Below are 10,891 nucleotides of genomic sequence, written 5' to 3'. Positions count from 1 at the left end.
TATATATATATATATATAGGTGTTGTTCAACTTTCAGACAAGAAATCACAGTTTTTCCTTTAAAATTCATTTAATTTTGGATCTCCTTTCAAGATGGCCACCACTATCAATTCGCTTTTAAAAAAACACAGAAATGGCTAAAATTAAGTCAAATTTATAGGCATTGACCTAAGTGACCTTAAGTGTTAAAAAACTACAATAAGTCTTAACAGATGTATTATTTATAAATATATTAAACCGGTTATTTCAACTTGATATAAAGACAACAGTGTAGTGTTAAACTTAAATAAATGTGTTTATTGGAAAATAACAGAGGTGTATAGTAACTAAGTACATTTACTTTGTTACAGTACTTAAATTTTTTTGAGAAGTTGTAATTTTACCAAGTATTTTTTAAATCGTGACTTTTACGTTTACTTAATTACTTTTAAAACCTAAAAATGATACTTTTACTTATTTACTTTAAAGTTGAACACCTAGTTACTTGTTATAAATTCTAAATATTATATATACTATATATTCTAAATATAATCTGTCGGAACTCATCATGAAAGGAGTTGTTTATGTTCTCTCCAAAAAATAAGTGTTGAATTTACTCAACTAAATCATATCAACTATTTCCACTAAACCTAGTATAGTAAATTTGAGGCGGTATACATGTTTTATTTTTTAAAACTTGACCAATTTAATCATCTTGGTTTTGTGGAGCCAATTTAGTTCTGTAAATTTAACAGTTTATTTGTTAGAGTGTGGAAAAGTACTTTTACTTCTACTTTCTCAATTTTTGTGAACAGTTTTATGTCTTTTACTTAAGTAGTTTTCTCATCAGTGACTTTTTTTTTTTTTTTACCAAAGTCATTGTTTGTTAAGGTATTTTTACTTTTACTTAGTTATTTTTTCAAGTACTTTATTGACCTATGGAAAATAATTCTGAAAATATTGCTAACAACCCAGTTCCTGTTTGACTGAACAGGGTATACTATTTACCATGATGTTTACTACACTCTGTTAACCACGAGGAACTTAAAAAACAACTTCTGTATTTTAAAAACAGTTCTTATTTCTTGTTTCATATGTGTTTAAGTGTTGTCGTTTACATTTTGTTGGCTGAGAATATTTTCTCATGTTTTTTTTAGCATTTCATTTTAAAACCTGTGATAGATATTGTTAACTGATATTTTACATACATTTTATCACTTACTGATACGTAAGTGACACATAATGTGATACCAGTAGTTACATTCTAAATCAAAACAGTTTTATTTGCCGTTCAACAGTGTTTCTTTGTATTGTCTTGATATTTGCAGTAGGGGACAGAACTGAGCTGCAGCCAGCGTCAGCTCAACACATTTACCAAGGAGTCATGCATGCAATGTAGCTTTAATTTTTTTTCTGAAAACATTTATTACAAAACTTTAATATCATATTATTTAGTATTTCTGTGGCCTAGAAACATTTAATTCATGAAAAGACGGGATTTTTTAAAAAAGTGTTTTTGAAGAAGTGGAGCACTTCCCTTTACAGACAGTCATGTTTAGAGCTATGTAAAATAAATCAGAAAAACTTTTCTTATTTTTATGTTGTAGTTTCCATTTGTATGGATGTTAGAGATGCAGCTACCAGGGGACAGTGAGATGAACAGCCAAAAGAAGAAGAAGAAAGTTTCATTTGTATAAATTTAGTTATGCACCGTGATCATAGAAGTGGAAGTGAAACTTGTGACAGTTAAATCTTTGAGCTTTCTGGAAACAAATAGTTAAATTAGGTCATAACCTTTCAGGAACTTTGATCTTTGGGGTGACAGACACTAAGTGCAGAAAACATCCTAATATATGTTTCAAAATGAGGTGAGGTTTGACTTTTAAATGAACTGAAATTTATTTTTTGTCAGTTTTATAACAGTTTATTTAGTATGTTTCACTCTTGTTTCCTTTTTTTCTTCTTTTTTTTTTTTGCTTCATCAGTTGCAGCCACACTTTCGTAATGCGTTAGTCTAGTTAAGTCTTTCTTGTTTTCTTTATTGTACCAACAAATCATGTCTGATTTACAGTAAGGTGGTCTTTGCTGTCTCGTTTCATCCTCACGTTTGTTTTCTCCACGTCTTGGCCCGCCAGGAGAACCTCCCTTCCCCTGCCGGGCTGACAGCCGTCAGATTTATGCGAGGAGCCCACCTTCTGTCTCTGCCCGGGCCACTTGGCTCCTTCACAGACGCTCTCTGGAACAACAGAGCCGTGCGCAGGAAGTGACGGCCTGATCACAAGAGTTTCCTCCTGCACTTCCCCTCGAGCCGAGAATGAACTGTGTCGAAGGCCTGTGCGGGAAGCAGGTTGTATAATGGATTTCAAAGCTGGCAAAACAAATACTCGTATTTGACATTATTTTTAATTGGCACTGCATATTTTTAAAAGTTTTGGCTCGTTTGAGTGGTACAATTTGAAGGTGCAGGATCAAAAAGCTGAAAATACCTCATCGAAAATACTTTGATCCTACTTTACCGTGTGCGATAAGATGATGTCTTAAAGATAAGGGCTTTTATGCTGTATCTTATCAATTAATGCTTCAGCAATCAAACACGACACCTCCAACAAGCTGTTGCCACTCAGTCTCTGTTCCTCTGTTCACCACAGACAGAGCTTCCTCCTGCGTGTTCATATCCTTCTGAACGAAAACTTGATCCACGAGGACAAATACAAACAGAGCTGCATGCATGGCTGGCTGTGGTATTGTCATTCTCTGGATGTCAACCCTTGATCTCACACTTTGAAGTGCGACCTGAGTTAGTGTGAGTGATCAACAGAGGGCGCCCAACACCAGAGAGTCTGAGCTGAGGCCGTCCTGGTGCCAGGCTCACAGACCCTGCAATAAAATTCTCACTTTTTTTTTTTTATCTCAGACAGTCACATCACAGACTTGTGTTGTCAGGGGAGGGGAAAGGGAAGAACGTTTTGGGGGGTGGGCAGGAGGAACAGGCTTTGGGTAGCGGTCTTTTCTATTGAAAGGAGGGGGGAAAAGGGGGTGTTGGAAAAAAGGTCAGGCATTAGGTAGAATTCACACTTCTAACTGGGAGGCTCAGGCCAAACTGCTCCTGGCTCACTTAACAGGAATGGGAGACCTGTTATGCGTGGAGGTCGAATTTGGATTTTGTGATTAACGCGATGTTGCAAACTGTGAAAGGTTGTCGGGACTTGTTAGGAATAATAAATGAGGCTTTGCACCTCGTTACCGGGAGCCATCTTTGTTACGGAACACTTTGAAACTGCTGATCTGTAAATGTGCTTCATTAGTGCAAACTAAACAAACAATAAAGCTTGTACACTTTGTTTGAGTGATTTAAAAGCACAAATGAAAAAATAGTCATGTTGATGTAGTTTTGGTGTCATTTTCAGTTAATTTTCACATTATTTAGAATTTATTTAAAAAGTATGTTGTTCTTTTTTACATTTGCGACTCTTGCAAAATTTGGGGATTATATTTCTTTCTGATTTTTATTCTTTAAAGCAGTGGTTCCCAAAGTTGGGGTCAGCACCCACAGTGGGGTCCTGAAACATCAAGGTGGGGTCCTGAATTTTTTTTGAACTAATTACACAAAAAAAGGCAACTAAGAACAATTTTTCCTTTTGTTTTTACAAAATAATAAGATTAATGTCCTTAAAATGGACAAAAATAGCATAATGAATTATGTTACTGTGCTCTTGTTTATTTGAAGTGAAAAACAATGCTCATCAACCAACAACAACTGGGGGCACAGGTCTCTGCTGCTGGTGTTTTGTGGGTCAAAGGCTGAAAAGTTTGGGAACCATTGCTTTAAAGAACAACCCATTTCGTCAGTTAGTGAATGACCAGCAGCAGGTCCATTGTCTGCGAGGAGAACTTCTGGCAGCTGCTCTTCACTTATCTTCCCTTGTACAGTCAATAGATCAATACCGAATCTAAGGAACAGGAAGCCAGATGGCCTCTCCGCAACCTCTTCAGGCCAGGCACCTCTCAAGGCCTGCTTGGCTACTGTGCCACCGGCGCACGCAGCAGTCCTTTGAAGGCATACACATTCAACATGCAGCTCAATGAATGACTAAAAGGAACAAATAAGCTGTTACGACTCTGCTCAAATCAGTGTTTGTGTTTCCATCCACATCAAAGACCTGGGTATGTTTGATATGCGCGGCCCCCCACACCTTGATTCCAGCTCTGTACAGGTAGAGAGGAAGAGCAGAGCTTGGAGAGGAGCCCCGGCTCGAGGGGAGCTGACCCAGACGGAGGGTCTGGTCGTGTCTCGTGTTCCCCGGGGAGCTATCGCTTCTTACAGCATTCAATAGGCACGTTATTTATTGGGTGGCCTATTGATTGCACACTTTTAAGGCATATTCGCTGGAATTTGGAGAAGTTGTGACAAAATAGGATGCAGCTTGTGTTTTGACACCAAAACAACAGAAGACTTGATGAGCTGCTTCAATAGGGTCGGTCGGGTCGGGTATCTAAATACGTCCCGACAGAGTCATCTCGATTTCTGTGTAGGCCAGAGGCCAGGTTAAACAGTAGTTTGATTGAATGGCTGTTCACAAAGTGGTGTGAAATGCCAGCTCTATTGCAATGTGGGAGTGTGTAGGAGGGTGTTTCTCTGGCCTTTGTGTGGCCTGCGGTCTGAGAGCACGAACCCATTGTTAGGAGCCGAGCAGCCAGCCCCCTCAGACTCTCCTCTGCCCTGCTTTGTCTCGAGCAGCGTGACCATTTCCTTCACGCAGGTCAGGGCAGGGTCGTGACTTTGGACACCAGTCCTCCCCTGTCAGTCTGTCTGCCCGGCGTTCTCCTAAACATATCCAACCATCAGACACACGTGGCACTGTTAATGTTATTGTAGCAAGATTATTCAGCAAATAATTGAAAAATCTTAAAGTAGAAAAACAATGTTTTTCATTAAAAATGCAGTGAATTCTGAGGGCTGACTGATTTTTGCTGAAGAAGCTGAAACTGAGTTTTTAAACCTAAAAGGAGCAAAATATAGCTGAAAGCTAAAATAGGTGAAATAGTTACAAAAGGAGCAAAGTGCTAGCTGAAAAGCTAAATATTAGCTAAAAGCTGAGTATCAGAATGGTAGCTACAAACTAAAAGTTGTAAATAAAGACAAAACTACAGCAAGAAGCAGATTTCAAATAAAACAACCTTTGTAATAAATAAAAGTATCTGAATGTATGCAGAAAATATTGTAAATATTTAATTAGTGTAAAAGTTACACAAACCAAAGGTCATGGCACCCATCTCTTGACTGACCTGAATGTTTTGATATACAAGTGGCCAACATTGCACAAAGTATATAGAGGTGGCTAGATTGCAAAAAGTGTAAAATAAAAATAATCATATGAATTCTGACATAGCAATCATTTTATACATATAAGCTTGAATCAGTCTACAGAAATATGCTCCGCACAATGACAATAAAGGCATCATCAATCAATCAAATATGAAAGACTTATGCAGCCATTATAAATGTTTAGGCGTCATAAATATAAGCTGTTATTACATTTCTGATCCAAATATTATGTGTTTTTTTTTTTTTTAGGAAAAACAGATAACTGCCTTAAAGTTATGCAAATGCTGCAGTGTGGACATCTCCCACCCTCCCTCTGTCCTGAGGCTGGACCTTACCTTATCACAGCTCAACCATCAGGATGATAAGAGGAGGAAAGGCCAAAGGGCCGTAAGAAACAGAGCGCACGATCCAGGTCAACGTTGCGAGGAGACTGGACTCAAAGGAGAGGGAAGGCGGACAAGAATATTATCTGATAAGGCCCACAGAAGTCTTTTGATGTCAGCGGGGCTGGTCCTGGGCTACGGGGCTTCATGCTGAGTGGACGAGCAGAACGACACAGCAGGTACAAACAAGCAAGTCCTTGAAGATAGCATATTTACACTCAAGATTCCCCAAAGATTTTTAGTTCTTGTAGCAATCTTAAATTGTTTATATGATTTTTTTAGAGTTGAAACTAGTTGTTTTATACATGTAAATTAAAGCCAATTCTATATACTTAGTAATAACAATCATCTTTATTCAGAAGTTTTCACAGTGTAAGGCATACTGTGGCGATAAAGTTTGGGTAACTCATCAAATTCCCATGGAAGAGGAGCTTGAACGTTACATTGTGGTCTGCAGGTTTTGAGCCATAAGTCACTGATCAAAAGCTGTCTTACGGAGGCCAGACGTGACCCGAGGCTGCGGAGCGAGCTGCGGCCTGAGCCAAATGCCTTGTCTCGCCCAGAGAGCGGAGGAGGAGGAGGGAAGGTTTTTACCTACAAGTGGCCAGAAGGAGGGGTAAGCAAGCTGCTGCAGAGTCAAAGCATCCTCAGTGTCTCGTTAAAATCAGAACACATCTGCAGGAGAAAGAAAAAAGATTGATTCACATAAAGTAGATACAGACTACAGTTCTTCTGGTGATTTTTTTTAGGAGGAAACCAAAGCATTAAGACAAAACCCACACAAAACTCCTCACAGATGGGTCAGTTTGAGACCCTCTTACTGCTGTGTGACAGAGCTAACTACCACACCACTGTGCAGCCCCCACCACAAGAACAAAACAGACTGAACTGAACCAAGACTGTTGTTTTCCCACCTGGTACAAATACTGATCCTTTGTGTCGTCACTGTTCATTTTTGCTGGTGTAGATCTTCAGTCGTTCTAGAATGGGTAGTCCTTGCAAACAGAAACAAAAGCCAACTGGATTATTCTTTTGAGTTTTAAGGATATTTCTCTTTTTCCACTTGGGAAAGCTTCTCAGATAAATAAGAAGTGTAACATTTTCAGAATCAAAAAAAAAGGTTCAGCTGCCTTTGATTTAGTTAGATTCAGTATCTGTGCTCAAACTGTTTGGGATGACTCTCAGCTTCCACCACACCTCAATCTGTGTAACTTTATTCTCTGTGTTTACTAGAGTCGATTAGCTGTAGCGACCGACGTAAATCAAGTTGACGCAAACATTACGTGAATACTGAAATTTCAAATAAAGATCTTGTATAGTCTGTTAGTTATTTGGGTATTTGTTGGGGATGACTCTTGTCTACTACCGCGCAAAATTTGAGCTTGATATTTGTAACATCGGCTGAGTTAGATCCCTGTTTTGTGGTGGCCTTGAAAATGTTGTAGATGCCAATCTAATGGTAACGTTCTCAAAGTTTTACTAAAAATGTTGAATTATTTGTGAGATATTTTGCTATCAGACCTCCTACGGCAGCAGGTGATAAAATCCATTGAATTCATTCTAATAACTGGATAAAAGAAAAGTAAAGTTGCAGATAAAGGTCACAGTTATGAAACTTTTTTTGTGTACAGTTGTTGCAGTTATGGATCTTCTGAGCAAACATTTTTGAGGTGTGAAAAGCTGGACTGTTAGGCAGTGTTGTATAAAGTATACCACAAAGTTATACTTGAGTAAAAATACAAGTATCTTACTAAAAAATTACATGTGTGTAATTTTAAAGTCTTCTTTAGGAATATTACTTGAGTCTTAAAGTATCCGATTTTTTTTGTACTTAAGCATTAAAAGTAAAAGTATTGATTTTAAAATGAGCAGGTAGATTTTACATAATGACATTTATAAGAAGGTGACCTCCACAAAAATGCAGAAATGACTATGTTATATTAAAATAATTAATTTATGTTAAATTTAGGATGCACTAGTCTGTTTCAGTTTATACAGTGCCCAAACCTTTTTCCCAAAATGAGAATCTAACTGAGGGCTGCAGTCAAATGCAATGTAATTCATGAAATAAAAATACTTCTTACATTCAGTCCTTCTATTTTAATGATTATATCCTGCTGGAATACGGATAGTATTTATTTTTTACAATGAGAAGCTGGAATGAAAACAAGCAAAAATGAAATGGAAGTAATGACTTTCTACTTCTTACCTTTTTTAAAATGTAAGGAGTAAAAAGTACAGATAATTATGTGACAATGTAAGGAGTAGAAGTAAAAAGTAGATTGAAAAATAATTACTCAAAGTACAGATACCCAAAACTTCTACTTAAGTACAGTAACAAAGTATTTGTACCTAGTTACTTTACAACTCTGCGGTTCTTTGTCTTTTTTAATAACTACATTTAATGTTCCCACATTAAAGCTGTGAGCCAGCTCTGCTGTTATTCCGCCACATGAAAATGAAGATTATTCTTTTTCTGCAGTCCGCTATAGACAACAACAGAAGTATCAGTGTCCTGTTACATCCACACGCCAATTAAAGGAGTGAAGATGTAAGGAGCCTCCATTATCAGCTCTCTCTGAAGGACATCAAAGGCCGTGGTGGAGTGAGAGTGCAGCTGCCCTGATGGTGTGAGTTTCTCTGTCGCTGCAGAGGAACTTGTTTGTGTTGAGGATGTTTACTGATCCCAGGGAAGACAAACAGCCTGTCCCCTGTTTGTCGGACCTGCAGCTCAAACACAGACTTGTGTAAAAAAAGAAAAAGGACCAGAGAAAGAGGGAGGCAGATCTTCAGGAGGCTGCTGGGCTTTTGTTGATCTTGTCTCTGTCTTCTTGACACTGCGCAAACTCAGTGCTGTGAAAACTATACCTCCTCACAAAAACAGCTGAAATCTGACTTTGTTTCTTTCTGTCGTGATTAACAAAAGATAATAAAAAATTGTCCAATAGTTTCTAAAATCAATGTGCTACCTGAACTCAACACATGGTGTCACTCTCTTCCAAAAACCCTGAAATGTTGGAGGTGGCTCCAGTAACATCTACACACTTGTGAACCATGTTTTTTGAAATACAAACTCATCATGATTTGTTTTGTTGCTTCAAAGTTCCTGCCAGAGCAAAAGCTTTTCCTCCATTTTTGGGAGCTGTGATAAATCTCAAGTCCTCTGCTTTCCCTGCGTTTAAGAGATCTTGAGATGTCATTGTTCATTTGTACAGAGTCAAATAATTCACTGTTAATGTCAAATACTGGGTTGCCACTCTTCGTGACTCATGTTAAAAGAGTTGTTTTATTTTGAAAATCTGAGAAGTGAGAAGAATCTTATATTTGTTCTGATTTATAGTTTGAGAATCTTTGATTGAGCTGAAAGTCATTTTATAGAAGCAGCCTTTTTTTAAATAAGGTCTTGCTTGACATGGGTCATCCGCAGTTTCTGATTTCTCAATTTCTAACTTTGTTTTTCTTATTTTGAGGTTTGAAACATGCATTTTCATTTTTGTTTGCCCCATTTTGTTCAAGTTTCAAATTTTGTTCAAGTCTTATTCACACTTTTGAAATAAAAAATAATAATTAATGTAAAAAGCAACTGTTTGATTTTGTTAGATATAAAGTGTTACAGAATTATTTTTATCTTTTCTAAATAATTGGTTTAATTGCTCAGATTCTACTTTATAATAAAACATTTAATGAAAATACTAACATCTTTTATAGATTTCATTTAAATTTAACAACATGTAACTTTTAAAAAATGGGTTGCCCTAAAATAAAGACCTGTTAACAACTGTACTGCCTCCACCGAGTGGCTTCATCTGTCAGCTCATATCAGCAAATGTTGCTTGAATTGATAGTTTCCTACCACAGCTATAAATCCTGAGAGGAACAGACTTTCACAGAGGTTTTACGGCACAGAGACTTCCCTTCCATGCTGGAGGGGGGTGACGGGGCTTTACACCATTCATGTGTCACGGTCCTTTTAACTACAATCTCAAAACCAGCAGGATTTGTCTGTTCTGCATCCAGGTTGGGACACTTTGTTTAGGAAAGACATCAATTTTTTTGCACTTTAAGTAGTAGACGTATGTTGCGTTTTAGCAGGAAGTACATAAAGTAATTGTTCATTTTTTGTCTATTTTTCATTGTGAAAACATGTCTAAGAATTGGAAACTATCAGAAGATATAAATGCATGGATTTTTGTTCTTAATATTTCAGCTGTTCTTTTTTCAGGGACCACGTCAAATCGTCCCCCATGTCATTCTGTCCTCTGTCCATCTACCTCCATGTCCTCTCTCTAACTGCACCCATATGTCTCTTTTGTCTTTTTCCTGGCAGCTGCATCTCTAACATCTTTTGCTGTCCCTCCTCTGGTCATGTCCAAACCATCTCAGTCTGGCCTCTTTAACTTTATCTCCCAGTCCTTTAACCTGTGCTGTATCTCTGATGATCTCGTTCCTCATCCGTCCTTGTCACTCCCAAGGAGAGCCTCAACATCTCCAGCTCTGCCACTTCCAGCTCTGTTTCTTGTCTTTTTGTCAATGTCTCCAAACCAGACAACATGGTCTCATTACTCTTCAGTGAATCTTTCCTTTGACCCTTCCACCCTTTTGTTGCAAATCACTCCTGAAACTTCTCCATCCTTCACTTCTTTATCTCACTCCCCACTTTCTTGGACAGTCCACCTTAAGTACTTGAAGTCCTGCACTATTGGGACCTCTGCTCCTTTCAGCCACACTAGTTCCACCTGCCTCTCTCTCTCATTCACACGTACTCTGTCTAGCTACAGCTGGCTTTTAGTCCTCTTCTTTCAAGTGCAGACCTCCACTTCTCTAAATTCTCTTCCACCTGCTCCCCATTCTCATCACAAATAATGTCATAAACATCAAAATCCACAAGGTTTCCTGCTTGACCTGCACAGGTATTTATTAGTCACCATGCCTTTCCAAATTCAAATTTACCAGTAAAAAAAATAAAACAATTCACTGGTTCTTGATTTGAATTTTGATTTTGATAATTTCATAGGCATTTGTCAAAGCAGAATGCTTTGTTTCTGGAGTGTGGATCAAATAAAGAATATAAAATTAATTAATTAGGGTCATCATTAAAATGTCAAATTATTATTAATTCCATTAGAATTGTTATAAATAATACTAAACATCTTAGGAACTAGAAATTGTAAATTAAAAGTGTCTTCCAGTAGATAGGTAGGAC

The 10,891-nt window shown here is 37.7% G+C and overlaps 2 long non-coding RNA genes across 2 annotated transcripts; one reads left to right on the top strand and one right to left on the bottom strand.

Annotated features, from left to right (window-relative positions):
• Positions 1–1,997: 1,997 nt before the first annotated feature.
• LOC106515469 (uncharacterized) lies at positions 1,998–4,973 on the bottom strand. Its single transcript, XR_001310016.1, has 2 exons — positions 4,653–4,973; positions 1,998–2,311 (listed from the first exon to the last, which is right to left on the bottom strand). It is a non-coding gene; the product is annotated as an uncharacterized LOC106515469 (long non-coding RNA).
• LOC106515462 (uncharacterized) lies at positions 2,297–9,469 on the top strand. The gene is made up of 4 exons (XR_001310014.1): positions 2,297–2,782; positions 5,555–5,867; positions 6,146–6,304; positions 8,171–9,469. It is a non-coding gene; the product is annotated as an uncharacterized LOC106515462 (long non-coding RNA).
• Positions 9,470–10,891: the final 1,422 nt, after the last annotated feature.

Source organism: Austrofundulus limnaeus, unplaced genomic scaffold (assembly GCF_001266775.1).
Source record: "Austrofundulus limnaeus strain Quisiro unplaced genomic scaffold, Austrofundulus_limnaeus-1.0 Scaffold1, whole genome shotgun sequence".
Lineage (NCBI taxonomy): Eukaryota > Metazoa > Chordata > Actinopteri > Cyprinodontiformes > Rivulidae > Austrofundulus > Austrofundulus limnaeus.
Note: the sequence above shows the minus strand (reverse complement) of the source record. Positions and strands in the feature narration are given on the sequence as shown.